Here is a 24,544-nt window from a genome sequence, read left to right on the forward strand (position 1 = left end):
AAAGAACATAGTTGAGTGGTTCCTATATGCCAGACTTCTCAGTCTGGTCTGCATTTGAAGGTAGGTTATATCTCATTTACTTGCACCCCACTCTCAAGAGCAAATGAATTCAAATCCTCCTTTTTCCACCCCCTCCAGGGGAAAGAAACACTCTTTACCTCCTCTTCTTCCTCTCTCCAGGCTCATAAACCCAGGGGGCCTCAAATGGGGTGTCTAATAGCCTGACCCTTGTGCCTAAGGCAGGGAGTTTAAACCTATACATGTGACAAGACATCTTCTCCCCTCAAAAGTATATGACATTTAATTCTCTTTATCTTGACTTCTACAAAAATTGTTTCCCGGCACATAGGAAGGCTTAATAGACAGAAACAATTTCTTTTTTATAATGACAGTAAAATGTTAGAATCTATACATGGGTGATCAGTTCTATTGAATTTATGGTTCTATTTACAGCGAAAATAAAATCTAATATAGTCCCCAAAGAACTAGGCTGCCTCAGGTAGCAATTGCATCAAACCTGAAATATGAGTAGGTTATGTTTATTGTTTTAAACGAACACCTGACTCCAGGGGCCTACTCAACAACAGACATGTTTGAGATTAATGGGGATGCTTCCTCATATAAACAGTGAAAACTCCAACATAAATATTGTGGTTCTGACCTCCAGATTCCTTGTAGAAAGAGACAACTGTGTTCCTGCCACCCCTGTGAAACTGGTCACGCCAGGGGTCTGAGTAGATGGTGATTCATCTTTTACCTGCCAGGGCTGAAATGACTATGCCAGTACCAATCTGTCCCACAGGGGTAAGTCTTTCACTGTTGTTTTTAGAAAAGTGCCCACCAAGGCAAATCATCACAGAGTTTTCTGTCACCCCGGGACCCACACCAAGAGAGACTATAGGTTCATGGCAGCTTGCTTTTAAGATCCTTCCTGTGCCCTAGCTTTCCCTTGCGCTCTGAGAACCTGCCAGGGTCTCAGTTTTTTCATATGTCAGATGAAGGAGTCAGACGAGACAGGTGCAACTCAGATTTTAATGTGTACACAAGTCACCTGGGGATCGTGTTGAATTGCAGATTCAAACTCCATAGGTTTGGGGTAAGACCCAAAATTTTGTGCTTCTAGCAAGGTCTCAGGGGGATGCTGACGCTGCTCTTGGTCCATGGACACACTTAGAGCAGCAAGGAGTTAGATGACTTCTAAAGACACTTCCAGTGTTGCAGTTTTTTTCTATTCAAAATGATGCAAAAAGGTAAAGTAACACAGGCCGCAACACAATACAGAAAAGCTAAAGATCTAAAGACTGAAGTCCCTTAACTGTAACCCAGTTCAGCAGACTGTCTAATCTGCTTTGGCCAGGACTGCTAAGAGTTTAGTTTAAAAAAGCACATAGGACCTCCAATGACACATTTCTTCACCTTTTTTTTTCCATGAGCAATTAAGATGAAATCTTTTTTTTTTTTTTTTTAGAATGCTGCTGGCTCAGGAAATCTCAACAATTAGCCCCTAACTCAGACATCCTAAGGCTGAACTATTATCCAGACAGGGAGAGAGAAGTATTTAAAAGTGGTAAGTATCCCAATTTAAAATAAAATCTGTAACTCTCAAAGAGCAGGAAAAATTGTTCCCCTTCTTCTACCTTAAGTTTGGGCTGAAAGGAATGGTTAGCAGGAGGAAAAGTAACTGATCTGAATGAGTTTGGTAATGATAAAGCTGGCACTCAGCTTTCTTCGAGGAGTGAGAGCCTGGCTTCTGCTACTGGTGAGAATATATCGGAAGTTAACCACCTGGGACAGATGACTATTGTTTTGTAATAACCCCAGAGAGAGTAAGTCATTCTTCCCTCCATAATTCACAAGAAAGAGGTAGAAAAGGACTGCATTTTGGTGCCTTCTGGGGGAAATTTGTAAGTCCTGGAATGGTGCCAAGACCCACATCTTCAGAACTGGCTGGGGGGATAAAGGGAGTATTGGACAGAGGAAAGAGGTTGTAAGAGTGTGTGAAGTGCATTAGCACATATACTTCACAGCTGTCTCCAGAGTTCATCTGTCTAATGCGTGAAGACATGCCAATACCTTCCTGCTCAGACTAGTGTCACCAAGGTGCCCAGGAAAGGCCTGCAGACTTAGTGTGCCCGGAGCTTGTGGCAATGAGAGCCAGGCTTCAACTTCTGCTGGAAATATCTTTTCAACCAGCAACTAGGCTTTTCCCTGGCTTGGTGTACACACCAGGTGTGGTTATGCCACCTGCCAAACCCTCAGTGTCCTGGTTTCTTAATTTCTCAGTCCTCTCCTCATCCCAACTGGAACTCCATGCTGGCCTTGCTTTAACCCCCTTTTAAGGCCTTCCCCTTCCTTCTGGGCTAGCTGACTAATGAAATAAAGGGATCTAAACTAATGGATAGCATATGTAATAACATCCCTTCTAGGAATAGCTTGCATTTGAACAAGGCTTTTGAACACCCCCAAATAGTGACTCAGATAATAAAATACAATGAACAAGTAGAAGAAACACAATGGCAAAAACTAACTGAAGAGCCTCTTGTCTACTCATCCCACCTAGAGGACTGGGTTGATGATATTGGCCCAGATTTTGGCCAAGTTACACTGAACCTAGGTTTCTGAGTCAGTGTTACTTTTCAGTGTGGCTAGTTTTATCACTGCTGTATGCTGTTGACTTGAGAGGGCTACAGGTAGGTGACTGCAGGGTAAGGCACTGGTCAAAGCATCTGCAGATGTCCTTGACTCTGCAGGGTAAGGCACTGGTCAGAGCACCTGCAGAGTTCTTGACTCTGCTTTTCATTAGTTGTGAGATCTTGGACAAGTCACCTCACTTCTCACCAGCTGTGAGATCTTGGACAAGCCACCTTACTTCTTTGTACCTGGTTCTCATTTCTGAATGGAAGAGGCTGAACTGGGTGAAAAGTTTCCAAAGGTTTTGTTCACTTTATTTTTCTCAAGGGAAACCCCTTCTTTAGAAGTAATCTTACACAGAATTCTGATTCGCAAAGCAGATCAAAGCACTGTTTGTTCAGGTGCCACCAGATGCTTTGTAACAAGTCTCAAAATTTCTATAGCTTAATAATCCAACATAGTAATTCTCAGTTAGCTTTCTATTCCATGGTGATGCAGGGACCCAGGGGTTCATTCTATCTTGTGGCTCTGTAATACTTTAAGTAGTGGTTCTCAACTGGGGGTCGTTTTGTCCACCCTCTCCCCCCTAACTGGGGGACACTTGACAACACATGGAGACATTTTTGTTTTCTATAACTAGAGGCAGGTACTAGAGGCTTTGAGTGGGTAGAGGCCAGGGATGCTGCTAAACATTCTACAATGCACAAGATAGGCTTCCCTAACTAAGAATTATTCAGCCCCAAATTCTAATAGTGTTGAGCTTAAGAAACTTTGGTGTAGGTCCTTGAATTCTGCCAACAGGAGGAAAAGAGCACCAAGGAGCACTGCATGGGAAGCTTTGATGGTCAGATCTAAAGTGCACACATAACTTCTACTGACATTTCATGAACTAAAACTTAGTTATGTGGCCTAATTCTGTGTGTGTGTATGTGTGCACGTGGGCAAGTGGGAGGTGTGGGGGTGTGGTGTGGGAGAGATGTGAGCTCTGACTGAGTAGCTATTTCCCAGAAACAAATCTATGCTACACAAGGGGGGGACCATGAAGAGCTGGTGGACATCTGCCTGTCTGCTACCCAGAGTCTCCTCAGCCGAACCCACTTAGTAATAAAGATGACAAATTATGGAATGAAGTGAACCAGACAGTGGTAAGGTGAAATCACATAAAGCCTTGGTACCCAAAGGGTGGCAGCACCAGGGAATCTACAAAGGACTCCTTGGTGTTCATAAAAAGCGCGGTGAGAGCAAACCTGAACTACCTGCTGGATGCCATAATCACATAGAAAGTCTCACACAAAGACATGGAAATCCACCTGAAAATAATAAATTCATGGAAGTGATATAAACATTTATCCAGTATAGAACTGCATTTCACACTGAGAGGAAGAGGAGGCTGGGCTACAGCTCTTGGAAGATTCTCTTTTTCCATTTGAAGAGCAAAAATGAATACAGTCAAATACAATAATGGGACAAGAAAGACATGGTGGATTTAACCTATTTCCTCTCAGGCCAGGACACAGCAATCATTCTTTTCCACAGTTACTATCCCTAATCAGACAGTGGCCCAGTTTCAGAGGCCACAGGCACTCAGAAACACAAATGAAAGGATATACAAATTGTGTTAGGTTTTCAGAGGAAAGCTCAATGAAGTAAGTCAAAGTATTTGAACCTCGACCTATTTCTGCTTCTGACAAGCAAGACTTATGGGGAGAATCACTTCTCTGGGGCCTTGGTACACTCATTAGCAAAATGTGGAAACGGGCCTGGAGCAGTGGTTTGCAAATTGTGTCCTGGGGAACCCACTGGAGCTCAAATGGAGCAAGCCAACGGAAAGTCCCCATGTCCAATTCCACTTTTGGCTGTCTGACATACCACAACTCAGTGTGAAATTTGGTTTAAATAAAGGATTCTATGGCTAAACAACATTTAAACCACTCCCCCAGCAGACATCACTATACATCTCCAATTCTAATATTCCATGACTAATTCTCATGACTAGAACAATTTTATTACTATTTTTTAAAAGATCTTATTTATTTAATCGAGAGAGAGAGAGAGAGAGAGAGAAGAGAGGGGCAGAGACATTAGGCAGAGGGAGAAGCAGGCCCCCTGCAAGGACCCCAATGCGGGACTCGATCCCAGACCTCCTCGTGATCACACCCTGAGCTGAAGGCAGTCACTCAACCGCTGAGCCACCGAGGTGTCCCATGATTAGAACAATTTTAGTAAAGGCCTCCATTCGTCCCACTGTAAGACAATTTTTCACCTCCAAAGTACCAGTAAAAATGCAAAATTAGGTTGTTCTAATCCCTTAATTCTATTTATGTGTCTGTTAGGAAGTCTTAAAGTTAGTCTCATTCATGTAGAAGATACAATGAAACCCCTCATGGCCTGGAGAGAAGAATCTTGGTAGATTCCAAATAATTGTTAGTTAAATTTAATTTTTATATATCAAATGTAGATAACCTTAATCTCAAGAATCTCTAATAAATTTGATTTTTAGTGTGACCTCTGACAGTTGTTCTCAAGCCCAGCACCTGCTATTATCAGCCACGCTGCTTTGATAGGGTTAAGGGATCCTTTCTCTTGTACTAAAATGTGAGGGGACACTCCATGCCAATTGCTCCACTGCAATGAACTTTTAGAATAACCCAACACAACAGTAATCTTGTTTTTCCATTAGGAATCAATATCTGCTTCCATTCATGGTGGCTATTCTTCCTGTGACCTTGTACCTACATACCTTGTGTCATTGGTTGATGCCATTCCTGAGCTATAAGCCCCCTGAGAACAAAACAGAGCCCCCTCAGTATCTAGCATGGTTCTTTGTATACAACAGATACCAAATTAATAACTAAACATTAGTGTAGACACATGTGACAAAGACCAATAGGTGTAAATCAAACTGTTTAATTCCATTACTTACTAACATTTGAATGTCTGTGCAAGTCAGTCATATCTTATTGTATAAACAAAATAAGCATCTAGGAACTCCCCAAGTAGGAACTTTTGCTCCAATATTCAACAGCAAAGATTACTTCCTACTTTTTCACTTGGACACAATCATTGCCAGTGGAGCTCCCGTTGGTGTCTGTCCCTTCTCGTTATTAATAGGCATCGCCATTCTCCTCCACAAACAAACCACTGAGATTACAAATGTAAATCTTGTTACCTTTAGCCACCCCTCCGACTGTGCCTGCAAAAATACCAAAAATAACCAAGTCCAAAGAGATCACTGTGGACCCACAGGGAAACGCTGATCCCTGCAACTGGAGCATATGACTGGCCCTCATCTGGTTCAGACAGTCTCTCAAGCCAGTGATGGAAAGTTTGTTGGAGAGTCAAGTGCCTGGCAGCAGGGGCTAATGCTTTATGGACTGGTAAAAGTCTCAAAACTGAAACACACCCTCCATTGCAATTCTGCTTGCTACTCTGTCTCTTCTCTCTACACATGAACACCTTGAGGCAGGAATCATGTGTATCTTGTTCAGTCTTAGGTCCCAAGGTCCTAGTACAATGCCTAGCACATGGTAATTGTTGAACGACTGGATGATGAAAGGCATATAAAGTCATCTGGTGAGCCATTTATTAATGTGACATATAACCATTTTTGTTGTGATGACAATCTGATTCTCTAATAGAGGTGAAAAATGTAATATAGCTCAAGATCATATAGCTTTCTGTGGTCATTAGTATTTAAAAGTTTCCTTCCCCAAATTTAATACTTTTCAGAAACAAGAATAATTCTGAAGAAGTTCATACTAAATGATCTAGGGAAAGATCAGTGTACTCCAGACGTTTTGTAAGCCAAGTCAACCTGCATTTATTCATTGAAATAAAAATCTGACAGACTAACATTTGGCGCTTCAATGGACAGTCACTGAACGGATCACTGCTTTGTTTTGTCAATATGTATGTTTTATTTAAAAAGCATTACTCCATGGCACTTTTATAGGCTATGGAACGCTGATAATATGAGGGTCCAGTGTAATAACTAATGCTCACAAGATTCCTAAGTCAAGAAGCGAAGCATTGGCTAGGCCCTTTTACTGAGGCAGGGATATATTTACATTTTTTCTTATCCAGGGATGCCTGGGTGGCTCAGCGTTTGAGTGTTTGCCTTTGGCTCAGGACGTAATCCTAGGGTCCAGGAATTGGATCCCACATTAGGCTCCCTGCACGGAGCTTGCTTCTCCCTCTGCCTGTGTCTCTGACTCTCTCTCTTTATGTCTCATGAATAAATAAATAAAATCTTTTTCTTTTAAATTTTCTGATCCAGAAAACTGGCCAGCATTTATAAGGTTATGTTTTAGCTACCTGTTCACCAGGTGATTGGGTAACATCTCCTTCTACGTCAATGCTGGTAAAGATAGAGTTCTCCTTCTACGTCAATGCTGGTAAAGATAGAGTACCATAGTAATAGTGAGAGCTTCACGCAACATGCCTTTACTGAGCACCAGACAAAAGTCAGAAACCATCTAGGCACTAGATGTCAAAGTGAGTAAGACAAGGTTCCTACTTTCAAAGAGATCACAGTCCAACACTGAGGAAAGCTGTTTGTTGGACAGCTAGAATGCCATGACAGGCCCACGGTGACCAGTGGGGTAGAGGAAGTGCTGTCAGCATATAGGAGGAAGGATGTAATTAATTCTGTGTGGGGAGGATTGGAGATGGTTTCTCAGAAGAAGTAGGGTTTACACAATGAGAGATCACTTCATGATTGTTAGAATGGCCATCATCAAAAAGAGGAGATAAAAAATGCTGGCAAGGATGTGCAGAAAAGGGAAACCTTGCCCACTGTTGGTGGGATTATAAACTGTTGTAGCCACAATGGAACACTATGGAGGATCCTCAAAAAATTAAATGTAGAATTATAGGATCCAGCAATTTCATTTCTGGGACTATACCCAAAGAAATATATATATATATATAAAATGAAAGCTCATTCAGCCATAAAAACTGAGGAAATTCTGCCATTTTTGGCAACATGGATAGAACTTGAGGGCACTATGCTAAGTGACATAAGTCAGACAGGGAAAGACAAATACCATATGATCTCACTTATATGTGGAATCAAAAAAAAAAAAAAAAACCAAAAAGCCAACAAAAAAAAATCCAAACTCTTAGAAAAAGAGATCAGATTTGTGGTTTCCAGAGGCAGGGAGTGGGAAGAGGGGGACTTTGAGGAATGTGGTCAAAAGGTACAGAATTCCAGCTATAAGATAAGTACTGGGATACTAAGAATGTGATGTCCAACATGGTGACAACAGCCAACACCACTGTATGATACACAGGAAAGTTGTTAAGAGCGTAAATCCTTATTTCTCACCATAAGGAGAATTTTTTTTTTCATTTCTTTTCTTTTTATTGTATCTACATGAAAGGATGAATGTTAATTAAACCTACTGTGGTAATCATTTCACAATATACGTAAGTCAAAACCATCATGCTGTACACCTTAAACATATACAGTGATGTATATCAATTCTATGTCAGTGAAATTAGAAAATATAAAAAGAAGTAGGATTAAACCTGAGAAGTAAGATTAAACCTGGATGGTGGAGCAGGGGAGAGAATCTAGACTTTGGGAATACCAAAAACTAACAAACAGAAGAAAAAAGAAGGCTGTATCCTGTTCATGGAATGGTCACAAGCCCTGTGCAACTGCAGCTTGGCTGTGTGGGAGGTTGGGGTGGGTAGGATGATGGGATATAAGGCCCAAGAGATAATAGAATGATATTATAATGTTGTAATGATAATAATATTATCATCTAAAAAGCCATACTAACATAATTGGCCTTCAGTGGCCTCACCACAAGGGACTTTCCATGAGGAGAACGACCAGCGGCTCTGCCAAAGGGTGACTCAAGGGGCTTTATGCTCCTCTTCCCAACCAAATATCCATCAGAAAAAAACACAATTAAAATAAAACAAAACATGTTTCCCCTGCAAACACACATTCAAGAGAAGTTCCCTAGTCTTTTTCTTTAATGCTATTCCTAAATATATAGAAATGTAGGAGCCACCTCTGAGGTTTCCATTTTCCAGAAGGATGTGTATGGATAAAGCCAAATGTGTCTAGAATAAAGTCAGACCTAGGAGGTGGCTTGGCTTCTTTTTTCAGTCACAGCACCAAACCAAAGATAAATGGAGTAATGAGGGATACAGAGGTCACTGAAAGGAAAACTGTCTGAGAAGCTTGTCTTGGATTCAGTCTTGGAGGGCAGGGATCTTGTCAATTAGCTCCAGACTCCCTGTGGCACAAGCTGTATTTATTGGCAGTAAAATAACTGAGAACCAATTGTGTCACCCCAGGCAGTGCTAAATTAGATGTACTGTGCATCTTCCATAGCTATTAATAGTAAAGAGCCTGGAGCCATTAGAAATATGTCCATGTAATAAGGAAATGAAGTGCTCTTAAATGTGTAAAACATCATTATCTGTCATCTATAGGCAACTAGATAGAAAAACACAGTTTAAGAGCATCTTCAGAAAGAATGAATATTCCTGTGAAGACCCTAGGTCTATAATAAACTGGAGACTGAATGAAATCCTGGTTCTGACTTCTAGGCAGTGGCTAAAAGAAAAGAAGCAAATGCAAAAGAAAATGTATATGAATGCACAAGAGCACCAACAAGTGAATGTATTAGTGGTGATTCTTTAAAAAACAAAGTCCGAGGCAAATTGCTGCAAATGAACTGATTAAGGAATATTTAAGCAAGAGTGCTGCTTGGTAGACTCTGTAAAATATAGCCTATAAAACAGAAAAATGCCTGCCAATTTAAGCTAATTATTGGCTTTTTGCTATATCCAAAGCTAATACATTATATCTAAAAGTAGGCACATGATCACTTTTAACAAAATCAGATACTGTGATGCTATAAGCCAATTTGGCCTACATCTTCTATGTCGCTTCTTTCATTTTTATTTGAGGAAAAAAATGTGATCTTGCAAACAGCAGCCATAAGTCAAACAGGACAAATTATACATTTGCAAAGGAAATTGCAGATGACGGTATTGATTTTTTAAAAAAAATCTAGCCACCTTTGTAGAAACAAATGTGTCTATCATTCACATATGTGAATCATATTTAAATAATGTTTGCAAAGAAGTTTAAAATTGTTGAGGTATTATTTAAATCATAAGCATGCTTTATTATAACATTTATTACTTATGGTACAATGTCAGATTGGTGGATATAAAAAACTTAATCGTTGATCATAGTACTTAAAGAGCTACTCTTCAAAATTATGAAAATAATTTAAATATATACTAACAATATACTAAAACAAGGTCGTTCATGTCTTTTACATAATAAAAGGCATTAATGCTACACAGTGACTAAGGCATTATTACAGAGTGGTGAGATCTAGTGACTAGAGTGACAGGCTACCATATTTTTATATTTTTAGTTCTATTTGTGTGTCTGCCTACAGTCTCAGAGGTTCTAAAAAGGCATATTCAAATTTATTTCCAAATCATCATTTGTTTTGCCTTTTCTAATTTTAGTGGGCACAAATCTTTCTGGCTCACTCGGGTCTCTGACACTCAGTTGTGTACGGGGGCTGTCTGGTCAGTGTAATCAGATCAGCGACCAACCCTGAGGAGGGCTGTAGCCTGCAGCCAGCTAGGCCCACAGGAAGGTGTTGCACACATAGTTCCATCCACAGCAGACACTGCTTCTTACCTTCCTCACAGCCACCCCTTTTCCTTTTTTCTAACACAGGGTTCCTTGATCTCGGCACTGTTGGCATTTTGGCTAGATAAATCTTTGTTGAGGGGACTGCGTGATACGATATTAAGCATTTCTGGCCTCTACACGTTAAATGCCAACAGTAACTCTTTCCCTAGCCGCTAGGTGTAACAACCAAAAATATCTCCAGACATTACCAAATGCCCTTTGCATTAGGGATAGGAAGGAGAAATCACCCTGGATGATACCCACTCTTCTTCCAGAACCTTGTTTATGATCTTGTCCCCATCATTTTCTGAGCATCCACCAGCTGTAAGGGCAGTGGCTTCTATTCCCAGCCAAAGAAGCTGTATCTTTATTGGTTATGCGATCTGCTAACACTGGTTCAGCTGGTTAAAAAAAAAATGTCATGAGAGACCAGGCTCTTTCAACTCTGCTATCTTTGGATTTTGCATCCTATTGCTTATTGCCTCATGGTCACAAGATGGCTATTACAACCCCAGACATCGTGTCTGCCCTTCAAGGCAGGAAGACAAGGAAACAGGCTGTACCAATGATCATCCTCTTATTCTTGTTCCTTTTATACAGAAACAAATATGTCCCAGGAGGGCCCCAGCATATTTCCACTATGTCTCATTGACCATAACTGGGTTGCATGGCTAGCCTTGGCTGCCAGAGAATCTGGCAGAGCAAATATCTGGTTTTCTAGAAACTTTGATAATAGGAAGCAAGGAAGCAGTGGAATTGAAATAGCTATTGGATCAATCCACCATGTTTTCCAGAGGAGGGAAGGAGAAAGGAAAGAAAGAATAGGAAGGGGCTGGAAGGAGGACAAGAAAAGGAAAATTATCTATAATCATTATTAATTACTATATCAAAAAAACCCAAAGTTTTCATACACAGCTCTCCCCAGGGTGTTTCCCTAGCCTGTTGATTGGCTATTATAACATACAACAGTTTACTTCAGCATTTACATGAACATGGCATAAACATATAAAATGTATTTAGTGACTGCTTCTTGATAAGGAGTTGTAAGTGTAAGATAAACTGTGTGTCTACTGCATGTAACATAGTACTTGGCACATAGTAGATACTTACTAAACATCCCTTGAATAAATGAATTAAACCAATCCAGACCATTGTGAAAAGAGCACATAACATCTATTCCACAAGGAATCATTAGGATTTCTTTGTTATGAAAACTTATTAAGAATGCAATTTCTGGGCAGCCCGGGTGGTTCAGCAGTTTAGCGCCGCCTTCAGCCCAAGGTCTGATCCTGGAGACCTCCAGTTGAGCCCCATGTCGGGATCCCTGCATGGAGCCTGCTCCTCCCTCTGCTTGTGTCTCTGCTTCTCTCTTTCTGTGTCTCTCATGAATAAATAAATAAATAAAATCTTTAAAAAAAAAAAAAAAAAGGAATGCTAAATTCTTAGGCCTCACTCCAGACTTACTAAGTGAGGAGTAGGGGGAGTCAGTAATCTGTGTCATATATTCTAAGGGGTGTGAATGCTTGCTGAAGATTCTGAACACAAACACCTCACTATCTCCAACCTTCGTAATTTTAGGGACATGAATATTTTATTTACTACAAAATTTCTTTTCTGGGTTACATTGATCATCTCAAGGCAATACTCTATTCTAGGATCTTATTTAAATTTCCTCAATGTTAAGTTATGAAATATTAAAATGTAAAGAAAAGTACAGAGAAAATACAAAACACCCACGTACATACTCTTAGGATTTAACAACTGTTAATATGTGCCAGAGTTGCTTGCCTGTCTTTTTAAAGTTGTGAGACCTGGCACTATTCTCTCCCAGCCTTCTTCCAACCCTCTCTGACAGATGGTCTCTGTTCCTAGGCATCTTGACCTTTTCCTGCTGCTTCCTTAACGCTAGGCTAAGAGATGGCAAGCATGTGATGGAAGTGCAATGTTCTCCCTGGTGTTCCCCCAGAGGCCTAGTTGCCAGCAATTTCCATCACCTGGAGCTTCATTACGCCTCATCTTAGATTCTGATAGTAGATGCTGAGAATGGGCTTTATATTCAGACACCCATGAGGGAGGGTGATTACTAAAATCACATGCTTCTCATCCAAAATACAACTCTAAATTCTTTTGCCTCTTCTTAAGTTCAAGAGCAAATGTTCTTTCACATAAGGCCCACCATTGAGAGAGAAAAGAAGGACGTAAACTCAAGCCAATGGCAATGATGTCAGGCACAGTGAGTTCTAATACTGGCAATACTATGTGGGATACGTTCTCTTTGTACCTTTTATTCCATCTAATGCAGGGAAGAAAATACTACCTGATTCTTAAATACAATTAGGGTTATAAAGTACTTCCATACATACTACCGTTTGATGTGCTACTACCATTTGGTGATAAATGATATCCTTACAGTCTTGTTACCCACTGTGTCCCTAGCACCCAGTATGGTACTTGCTACAATGTGGGCCCCAACTAAGTTTGTGTTAAAGAAATTAATGACAGATGGGGTAACTGGGTGATGGGCATTAAGGAGGGCACATGATGTGATGAGCACTGGATGTTATATGCAACTGATGAATCATTGAAAACTACATCTGAAACTAATGATGTACTACATGTTGGCTAATTGAATTTAAATTTTTAAAAAAAGAAGAAAGAAAGAAATGAATGGCAGAAGGATACCTAAAGTGGCAAGTCCAGAATTTCCAGGAAGAAAGGGCTGGGGTGGCAGTCTTACTGGACTTGAGTTGTTAGAATAGTGCTTCCCGAAGGAGCCGAGGAGACCTGCTCGGTCGGCAAGCTATTTGTTTCCCTCTTGCTCTAATTCCTCTTTTGAGAAAATCTTAGTATGAAAACAATGTCAGCTGAATGAAATAAACAATGAACTTAGTAATGCACTTGATTTACATTCTAGCTCAAGTTCTTTATCTTCTGGCAGACCAGTAACAAAGAGTTCTTGTATTGATCCATGTGGACCACACTTTGGGAGGCCTGGGCCATAAGATCTAGCTTAGAGCTCCACGTGCTGTGAGCAGTTTTTACTTCATAGTATTAGTTTGCAGTTATTTAGATAAAGTATGGATAGATATTACAGAACCGTGAAAACATCCTTCCCACAAGCCACTGGAGCTTAAGAATTAAACGTTTCAAATAATCTTTAATTACAAAATCCTAGAGTAATACTTTGTTTTGCTACTGCACAGGATAGAAATCCTTCCAATGAGTAGTGAAGAAGATAACATTTAAAGGAAATAAGTCTTTGACATTTGTTGGCATGTTAAAAGTTGGTTGCCCTGGTTCTACTTTCATAAAGGTTTTCTTTCAAGTTCCTCCTGTACCTAGCAAATCATGATCCTGGATTGTTCTGGCTCTATTTGGATGAATTGAATTGCTTTATAAAGATTTTCTAATGTCTAATGGTCACCAACCCTTCCCAGCTTTCTCTGGTGCTGTCAGGATAGGAAGGGCCTGGTCTGGGTCTGGGGACCACACTTGGAAAACAACTCTTTTGGGTACTCAACACAGTCTATTAGTGGAGGGCCATCCATTTTATCCAAAAGCAGAATTTTTCCATACTTATCCTGGTAAAGACTTCAGGTTGCCTACCAAATGTCCATGAATACTTCTTTCCCCAGCAGAATGTCAATTTTATTAAGAGCAATAACACACTTAGCCTCAAGAACACTGCATTTTTCAGACTCCTTTCAGCTTTAGATATCTATGTGACATAGTTTTACCAATGAAATTAAGTGGAAGTCGCCAGGTGGTACTTCTAGGAAAGCCTTTTAAAGGAGGTTGGCTGACTTAGTTGGTGTTTTCTACCAACTAGTCTGTCCACTGCAAATTGCCCATTTTCCTCCTTCTTTCCTAGAATGTGGACATGATGCTAGGAGGGGTTTGGGTGACAGCAAATGCTAAAATGCTTGCATGGACAAAGGTGTCTGGGTCCCTGATGACATCACAGGCTGTTATGCCAGCTCTGGACTGTCTACCTATACACCTCTGATTATATGGGAAAAAAAGAAAGCTCTACTTTATGTAAGCCATTATTTTGGGATCCGTGTTATTTGCAGCCAATGAAATTCTTAAATAATACACCTATCATTTTAAGGACCCATGTTAGATGTGGAGATGGAAAATATAAGATATATTTCTTCATGGAACTTATGGTATAGCTCTGAAGACAGGAAGTAAACACTGCTCCTGGATAAATGTGAGACACAGAGGCCTGAAGGTAAGCAGCCAGAAAACTCCCCAGGCATACTGAGAAGCTATTTTAGAAAGATTTAGATCAGAGAGTATGGGGAGCATGAGACATGAGGTTGAATTTAGAAATCTTGAAGTAAGAGATCCATTTAATCTCATGAAAAAAAAAAAAGGGATCCTACATGACAAGAGGATGCTGGGAAATCTTCAGGTCTGTAATAGGGATGTAAATGGAGAATTATCTATGGTACAAAAGAGAAATGAGGAGGAACATACATTACAAAAGTCTAAGAAAGGCAATGTCTCAAGAAAGAAGAGAACTGATCCAAAGTTGATATAAAGAGACTGGAAGTCAGCAGTAATGCTGAGCAAGATGAGCCTGTGGTTTTAATGGGGAAGAGCACTAGTTTGCAAACATTTTAAGTTCATGGAGCCCTTATTTTAAGAAAGCATCATAAGAAAAACAGCCCAAAACAGAGCTATTCTGGTTAAATAAGTCAGGGAACCCAAAGGGTCAGCTAGCAACCTCCCCTTTCCTATTGCATCCTGGGACCTCCACAGAGTACCAGCGAGCTTCTGGCACCAACCTATACGGAGAAAATGAAGGTATGGGAGAAAAACTGATGGGTTTAGATACCACGATGTAATTCAGAGGTGAAGGAGCAAGAAAAAAAACTTGAGAAAAAGTATTGTTTGGGAATTTGAGACATCCTGAACATGTACTAGGTCTGCTGAACTAGTAACTCTCACACTGACACAGCAAGCTGTTAGACCTCTCAGAAGACCCATGGTCAAAGTGCTCTCCAGATCCAAAAGCATTTAACATAAGTTTGGAGAAGTTATATTTAGAAAAGAAGTCATGGTTCCCAGAATCTGTGGGTTTGCATGAAGAGTCACACAGAAATGCTCCTAAGATTTTCAGCATTCAGTTGTCCTCTGTTCTTGAGAATTAAGAAGTTTCTTTAACTGAGTCTCTTCTCTACTTCCTGTACTAAAGGAATACAATCTATGATATTGACTTTGAATTTTTATACATGTCTGACATTAACAAAAAAATAAAAAGATAAAATTTAGCTTTGAAGATGATGTTCTACAATACTGCTTCTAAAAATTATAAGACAAATGAGCAGAATTTGATATCTCATTCAAAGTGTGCTGAGAATTTGTGACCACTTTGTTATTTTACAAGATAAAAAATTATATGTTGATACATAGCTTGCATATTAAGCTGTTGATTTGTAAAGTACCCTGTAATAATTTTTTGTCAATTATTCATAATGTCACTCTGTAAAAGGTTTTCATTTTCCTGCTCATTTTCCAGATAGGAAACCAGAAAACATGCCAAGGTGAAATTCACTAACTATAGTTTAATGATGCTAGCAACTTGCCTGGCCACATTAGCATAGAAACGGAAGTCTCCCGCATTCAAATCTTTCTAAAATTAGCCAACACAGCCACTGTGATGGAAGGAACCATGCATTTCATAAATTTGCCCTGGACAGAATCATAAGTGAGCAGAAACAAGCTTATGCCAACTTTTATCTCTGCTGTTCTGACTGACGTGAAATTTGAAAGGAAGAGCAAGAACAAAAGGACAGGCTCTGAGCAAGGCAATGTAGTACATTCACATTAAAGACAGAGACCCTACTCAGGGAAACAAACAAGGGGCAGTGGAAGGGGAAGTGGGCAGGGGCGGGAATAGAGTGACTGGGTGATGGGCACTGAGGGGGGCACTTGACAGGATGAGCACTGGGTATTATACTATATGTTGGCAAATCGAACTCCAATAAAAAATATACAAAAAAATTTAAGAAAAAAGACAGAGACCCTTTCTTGTGGCTCCTCAACTGCCCACATAATTCAGGAAGTTCTTCTACAAAGAACTTCAATAAAACTCATAAAATATTTTTTAAGATTTCATTTATTTAGTTAGAGAGAAAGAGTGCAAGAGACCATGCACAAGTGGCAGTAAGGGGCAGAAGGAGAGGGAGAAGCAGATTCCGAATGGGGTTTGATTCCAGGACCCCCAGGATTGTGGCCTGAGCTGAAAGCAGAGGCTTAACCACCTGAGCCACCCAGATGACCTAAACTAATAAAAATGTTTAAAGTTTTTTTCAAATGATGTTAATTCAAAGTACCCTCCAACGTCCAATTAGCCATACCCTTGTCACATCTGAAAAGGTCCTCAGACTGAGCCTGTACACAGTCCAGCTCTGGCTGATGTTAGTCAGAGGGACCTGGCACTGCTCTTTGGAGTACATGTCACTGACAGGGCCCTAGGTTTCAGAAAGCCAAAAAGGTGCCACAGGCCTTGGCATCAGCCACCTGCCTACAGAGGAAGACTCACTGTATGTGAAGCCCTCTCTCCTCTGGGCTATTTAATCACTGGAATCACTTCTTTTATGGGGCATAGCCCAGATGAACCCCCAGTCAAAGCACTTCCAAGATACAGGGAGACAGCTGCCCACATACAACCAGTACACACCAGCTGACCTGCAGTGTAAATGAACCTAACACAGAACAAATACCTTCCTAGGAGATCATAGTGGCTGTTTTGGCTAATTTTAGGAAATATTTTCTGTAAATAAATGAGAGAGAAGTACAAACGTGTGCAGAGCCTGTGAGGGGGGAAAATGCTACATACTTGTACTAAAGAAAAACTTGTATTAGGCTAGAGTTTTCCTTAAATACAAGGCCACTTGGGGAAGAAAAGGAATATGTGAACCTATGGGTTATTGGAGAACTCTTGAATGTTCTAAACTAAACCATCTCTTAAGCCATGAGAAGACAGAAGATAAAATGGTGAAAGACTTGAAACAATTTCTATGTATGTTGTGTGTGAGTTTTCTCATCGTGTAGCCTTTTATCTTCAAAGATGTGTGAAGGAATGAGTAGAAGACAGGTTATTCTGATTTTCTTTTTTAAGTGGGGCCTTTGGGAGTTAGATAAGTCTATAAATATAGAGTGTGACACCTTCAATAAAAGCAGCAGTGACAATAATCAATCCAGGGCCAGGGTTAGGAAGTCATTTAATGAATAGACCTAGCTCAACAGTTCTCCAAGTGCACCCAGCAGAGTGTTAACACGGTTTACGTGAGACGGGAAAAGATCCGTGGAAAATTGCATTTGAGAAATACTGGATTAAAAGTTTTTTTGGTTTTTGTCTTCTTAAGTTTAAGGTAACTCAGAGCCTTGTATATGTTTTAACATGTGTAGTAGATCTCAGAGAGGGAGATAAAACATGAAGCATTTCCCAAATTTATTTATAAAACCCTTTAATTCCTGGAGAATCTGGTGGGATTAAGGTACCTTGGTTTACGTTTTGGGAAATGCTGAACTAGACAGGACCTGTGAAATGCTATAAAGAAAGAAGGGAGTGAAGGAGAAAGGGAGAAAAGAAATGACAAAATACAAAATCTTAGGTGATTTGAAATCATAGGCATTTTGACTATGACTTAGGTGATTTGAAGTCATATGCATTTTGAATATGACTTAGGTGATTTGAAGTCATATGCATTATGAATATGAATACAACATGGATTGTATTGTATTTCAATGGTATAAAAAGAGAGGGAAGTAGAGGGCATTCTAACTAAACTTTTAAAAAAATACAAATAGTCGTAATTAATAAATTTAAAGAATCATTTATCGTTGTCACCCACAGATCTACCATAGCCTTCTCTTCTGGTCCATTTACTTTTGAAAATAAAACTAAATATAAACAAACAACTAAAAATGAAAATAAAACACACTGTGGTAAACCATGTTAAGGGTTATGAATAATCAATCTCCATCATGGATTTGCCCCTGAAAATTTACTGGACCCAGCCACGCCCCAGGCATCCTTTCTGGGATGTCAGCATGTCAGCAAACTGCAAATGCCCATTAGTCTTCTCAGTGGTCACTCAAGACTTCCTGGATGCTTTTGGTTACCATGGATCATACCAGAGCCATACCTAACGCTGAGAGCACAGTTTCACGGACTGTCGATGGCAGTACGATGAGGCTGGAGCTGTTTCCTTACATGAATAAGGCAGTATAAACTCAGTGGATATTAAATTCCTCTTTCAAAGGAGTCATATCTTCCCAACTTGAGTTCCTCCTCTATTGCTACTTCATATTATGTTCTTTTTATTTTCTTACTCTCCTAACTCTTGTGTCCAACTCTGAACTTGTGACCTCTGTGATGCCATTGGTCCTCCAGACCTAGGACTTGTATTGGTTTTGGAAACTTGCGTTTCACTACTGGATGTAAACTTGGCATGTCCTATGATCCAGCTGATTGTGGGGAACCAACCCATGACATCAGCCACTTGGCTAGAACTTGCTCCAGAACAACAGGAGTTTGGGATCCCGGGCCAGAGGGAGTGACTCATTTCCATTCAGTCTTTATCTTTGGGGCAGATCTATCAATCATTACACATAACAGAACTATAGTTATAGGAAAAAGGGAGAAAATCAGGAGTCTAGAAGATTGAAGACCACATTTTGGAGCTGGCCCCTGATGTATTGGAGCAGTATCCATATACATAGCTAGAATAGAGGTCACCAGCCCACAAACTGGTAAGAGCTTGGATGCTGTGGTTAGTGGTGGAGGCTGTGGCAAACTGGCATGTCTGTACCTTGTCCAAACAGCTAATTGCGGCTCGGTTGTTGTTGCTGAGTTGGAAACATAAGCTTAATAATGCTTGGTATTCCTATTTTCAAAAGAAGGTAAAAAAAAAAAAAATCCAGATTTCTATATAAACTTTCTAAAATTTTGGATTGTGAATGGGCCATGGATAATATATATTTCTATGCCAGTTTTCATCCTCTGATCCAGAACATTGAGTAGGAAGATAAATAAGCAGTCTGAGAGGCAGCAGAGCACAGTAGTTAAGACATAAACTTTAGAGCCATATTCCCATGTCCAGATCTTGGCTCCATCACTCACTAGCTCTCCTGCCAACTCTCTTTGCTTCATTTCCTCCTCTGTGAAATGAAAATAATATCAGTACTAATAGGTTTAATGAGCGTTAAATAAATTAGCATCCATAAAGTGCTATTAATAGTATCAGGAATTTAGTTAAGTGTTAAATAAGTGTTTATTTGAAAAGTTCTAAAAAGCACATCCCAGAAAAGCCTGCCCCGGCCAGCTTTGGAACCTCCCGGATGGCAGATACATTAAAACTTCTCATTCAGGTTTAAGCTCACCAGGATGGAAAGACATTTTGGAGTAAGAAATTCTGCAAAACAGGTGGGGATAAATGAGGGAACTTCGATACAACATTTTTGGTGGCAGTAAAATATCTCAGCATGAAAATCTGCTGGTTTTACATGGAAATGAGATTAATCTCTAATAGCATAATAAAAAAGGAACACAATTTACATAAACATTTTTAAAATAAGAAATACCTAAGTACAGCTTTGCGCATTTCTCATAACTTTGCTGTGACTTAGTACTTATCTTAACATTAGTTTTCCCTAACAGGGACAAATAGAAAACCCTTTCAGTATTTTGGGAAGAGTCAAAGACTGGTCACACGTCTTGTTCCTTGCTCCCTGGGATTGATGCCACATGACTAAAAGAAAACTTTTTCCGGCTTTCTCTGATAGTTCATACCTTTAAAAAAGACATTAATAATAGTAGATCTTTGTTAAGCATTTGCTATTTATCAAGTACTCAGTTAAAACTTTTCATATTATTTCATTAAATCTTCACAATCTGATATGGCAGGACTCTTGTTATTCTCACCTTGTAGATGAGAAAGTGAACGTACAGATAGGAAAGTCAAGTCCGTAAGTCCTCATAGCTGCTCAGCAGTGGTAGTGTTGGGTTCAAATCCAAGTAGGTCGACCCTGGAGCCTGCTACTCCACCAATTCATGCTTGGCTTCTCAAAACTTCCACTAAGCTCCTCAACCCCTTACTCCAATAGCCTTCTCATTGCCTTTCATCAAGGTGTGAGGTGTGACTTGGAAGAATTGGAGCACATCTGTCATTCGTGACTATTTTTTTCTCAACTCTGAGGTTTTTCTTTGACCAACCAGATTTATTCACTCAATCTGGATATTGGTTCTGTAACTGTAGGGATGAAGTTTCCTTCCATTTGTCAGCTTGGCCTCTGCCAAAGACTTGTTTTGAATTTTTAGAAATTTTTAGAGAGATTGGATCTCCTCCCCCACTTTTTTTTTGAAATGCCTTAAAACTATGTTTCTCACTTAAAAAAAAAAAAAAGCAGGCTTCCTCTATCATCTGCTTCTTCCCACCAGCCAGGAGGATTTAGGCTAGTGTTGCATTCTGTGGTGGGTATTAGAAATTTAGAGAGGACACCTTAAGAGGGCAGCTTCCTGTTGCTCCATGGCAATGGAATTTTAAATTCCTTATCAGTCCACATATATTAATATCATGTTAAGTAGCCATTAAGTGCTTTAAAAAACACAAAAATATTTTAAGGAGATTGAAGTAACTCTAACATGCAGGAGGATAGAGAACTGAACTATGCTAATCAGCAATCAGAATGCCCCTTAAATCAAAAAGTATTATATATATTTTGAACGCATTTTCACATTATTGTAATCCCAATTAATCTCAATTGACCTTATAAGACACATGAAGCAAGTCTACTTATTGCCTTATGGTGGCTTAGGAGCCACTTGAGCTTTTTGCTTCAAGTCATTTGTGAAGGCTATGAAGCTCCAGTCTCTTTCCAAGAGGCTAACACAGTGAGTGAAAATGCATCTACTTTTATACATGGATATCAACAACCAACAAGAAAACAGAACTATGACCAACAAAAACCAGCATGCATATTAGGTGCTGGGATGTCAGTGCCGATGAGGGTCAATGGGATTAATTATGAACACCTGCATGGAAGACTGCACTCTTAGATGCTGATGGAATAAAGAGAGCAACCAGAAGACAGAGGTGAGCTAGGCATTTTAAGGTAATAAGAAATAGCTTCTTTATAAGGATTTGATAAGAAAGGCTGTATTGTATATGACCTGATAAAATTATTCTAATTTCCTAGAAGTGCAAAGAGTATTTATAATCTTTATCTATCTTGAATGGAGGACTCCAGATAGAATTGTTCATGGGTTTATCACAAAGATTGGTTGGAGTGATGTATCGCAATGCCTCCCAACTCTCAAGAACTCAACAGACTGGGGCTTTTGGTTTCTCCTGGATCATTGACAGACCTATACACATGTTCATATAAGATTATGTGCATCAATAGCCTACACCCAGTTCTTGATTTTCCAGCATAAAATTTTGAATAATGAAGGTGCTTTTATTCCTTAATTCATCTTAATCAATGAAATTTTTATGATTGTTGCCAATCAGACTTATACCAAAGCATCCACCAAATACAATAGTTTGAATTTCGTTTCCTGTTGTGATTGTTGGGGCTTGGAGTGTGGAAGTCAAATCCTTCTTCCTCAGACTTTGTGCTTATGTGAGGATTTCCCGGGGAATATTCCTAGCCTCTCTCCTCCCTGACTCACTCTCCTAGAGGAGAAGCAGTGTTTTCTCCAATCAGAGCTTTGAGGATAGGAAGCAGGTATATGTAGCCTAAGCCCTTCCTTACTCTTTCTCTCCCCCTCTCTGGGGTATTAACTGCCTACAGAAAGCATACACTCTTGTACTCTTCCAGTCTATGCTTAGGAATGCAGGGCTAATCCCTGTGAGGATCTCTCTCTTTCTCCCCCACTCCTCCTCTTTCTGTTGGTAATAGTAGGTGTGTATTTCCCCCATTAAATCTGAATTCACAGGTTGTGATCTCCAGTATGATAGATAATAGACCTACTGAATATTGGTGAAACAGAAAATAAGATTTTCTCATCCAATCTTATGGCTTTAAATAAAATCTATATACTGATGATTGCTAAATTTATATCTCCAGCTTGGCCCCTCTCCCCTAAACTTCAGACCCATCTGTTCACAAATGCCTGCTCATGCACTTTTGCATGTTTCACTATCTTAAATACAAACTCTATAAGGGAATGGTTTCTTGTGTTTTGCTCACTGCTCTATCTTGAGTAACTAACACAGTGCCTGGCACATTGGGAAAGCGCGATAATTATTTGTTGAGTGACTAAATGACTGTGAAGTAATTTCTCAGAAATTTCTGAAGTAATTTTGAACTTGCAGAAGTAATTTTAAACCTTAATGATTAGAACTTTGATTTCCTTGAACTTTTAACTTTCAAGGGCAAGAGCTTTTGATTTTGGACCTTAATTATGTTGGACTTTAACTTGAGAGTTTTAATTGATAGACTTTTTCTCTGTGAAATTCACAAAAGGAAAAAGTTTATACCAAATTGAAGGCATTGACATATTGTTGGCATTTCATTAATAATTATCTTAATATTGTCATTTAATCTTCCTGCTAAATTTTTGATGAGCCTATTGGGCAATGTGGCACAATTAGGGATGGATTTTCCAGCTTTGAGTAATTTAATTAATGCATCATCTCTGAACTTAGCATTGACATTCATTGTTCACTCACATAATATAGTGTTATCTATTCCTAGGGAATCTGTGCTTAGTCCTTTAAACTAGAGAGCATTTGCAAATTGGAGAGCTAAGTGGCCCCTGTGCACTTTCCTTTTCCTTGTACAGTGTTTAAAATAACACAAAACCAGATTTCTAGCTTTGTCCAAAAGAATCAAAAGATGCAACAACATGGGGACCCTTCCTCTAGACTGTATTAGTGCTGCTTCCTTTAGAAGGGGCAGGTTGTCTCCATTTTACACAGTCCACCTCCAGACATTGAATTGTCACCCATCTGGCTCCTGGAGGTAAGAATGATCCCTGCTCTGAGCCTCTAGCTTTAGAAGTCTTCTTTTGTCTCTACTCCTCCTCATAGGTCAAGGAGTCCAGGAACAGAGGGCATGTGCCAGCATCAAATTTGCATTGACCTTCTTCTAAGTCTAGATTACATTCCAGCCAAGGATCCCAGAATTTCCTGTCCAGCTGTTCTGAGCCTCTTCTAGGACCTAGGTAAGCCCTTGTCTGGGTTGGCTCTCCCAAGGGCAGACCAGCACTGCTACTATGGTTCTTAAGAGCAGGTAAGGCAGCTCTTTAGATGTGTGTGTGTGGGGGGGGGGGGGGGCGGGGGGGCGGGGATGGTGTTGGTGGCACAAAGATGGAGCTTAAAAATGCAGAACTAGAAAGTTCACATATGTGGTCAGCTCTCCAAAGAAATCTACATCCTAGCCCTATGACTATGTTATCTTACATGGTAAAAGGGATGTTACAGATATGAAGAGGTTAAGGATTTTAGGATGAAAAGATTATCCTGGAGTATCCGGATGGGTCCAATGTAATCACAAGAGTCCTTATAAGAGGGAGGCAGGAGGATCAGGTCAGTGATAGAACATGTGATGGAGACAAGAGATTGGAATGATGACATGAAGGGGACCTGAGCCAAAGAATGTAGGCAGCCTCTAAAATCTAAAAAAAGCAAGGGAATAGAGTGTCCCCTCAGGTCCTCCAGAAGGATGTAGCACTGCTAAGACCTTCAGAATGACAAGATAATAAGTTGGCATTATTTTCTGCCACTAGGTTTGTGACAATTTGTTATAGCAGCTTACAGGAAACTCATACAACATGCTTGTATAAGAAATCTTTCCTGAGGGGCCAGAGATGGGAAGGGAAGAGAAGGTGAGGAGCTACCAGCTCAGGCTTCTATCTGCACTCTTGCCTCAAGCAGCATCAAATACTAATTTGTAGTAATATAGGCTCAAAAGATACTATTTCCACAAAAGACTTAAACCGTAGCCTACACATATATTTTGAGTTTTACATGTTATGTCTGCGCAGTGGCCAAAATGCCAGGTATTGTTAGCACAACAGTTCTCAAGTAGTAGGTCCACTTCTGCAGAAGTTATGAAATTATTCAGCATGGGGCTATAAAGAACAATTTCATCAACCAAGATAAATCGTATATAACATTTTGTTGGGACTTTCATGCACCTTTTTGATAAGCCTTGAATCAAATTTTCCTGTATCAAATTTCTCAAATATTTACTTACTTTATTTACTGTGCC

The 24,544-nt window shown here is 39.8% G+C and overlaps 1 protein-coding gene and 1 long non-coding RNA gene across 5 annotated transcripts in view; one reads left to right on the forward strand and one right to left on the reverse strand.

Annotated features, from left to right (window-relative positions):
• Window positions 1-24,544, reverse strand: part of NCALD (neurocalcin delta) — a 369,475-nt gene that overhangs the window by 103,941 nt on the left and 240,990 nt on the right. The window lies entirely within an intron of this gene.
• Window positions 670-23,496, forward strand: LOC144282821 (uncharacterized). The gene is made up of 3 exons (XR_013351236.1): window positions 670-804; window positions 1,469-1,567; window positions 23,362-23,496. It is a non-coding gene; the product is annotated as an uncharacterized LOC144282821 (long non-coding RNA).

This window comes from Canis aureus, chromosome 14 (assembly GCF_053574225.1).
Source record: "Canis aureus isolate CA01 chromosome 14, VMU_Caureus_v.1.0, whole genome shotgun sequence".
In the NCBI taxonomy this organism is placed as follows: domain Eukaryota; kingdom Metazoa; phylum Chordata; class Mammalia; order Carnivora; family Canidae; genus Canis; species Canis aureus.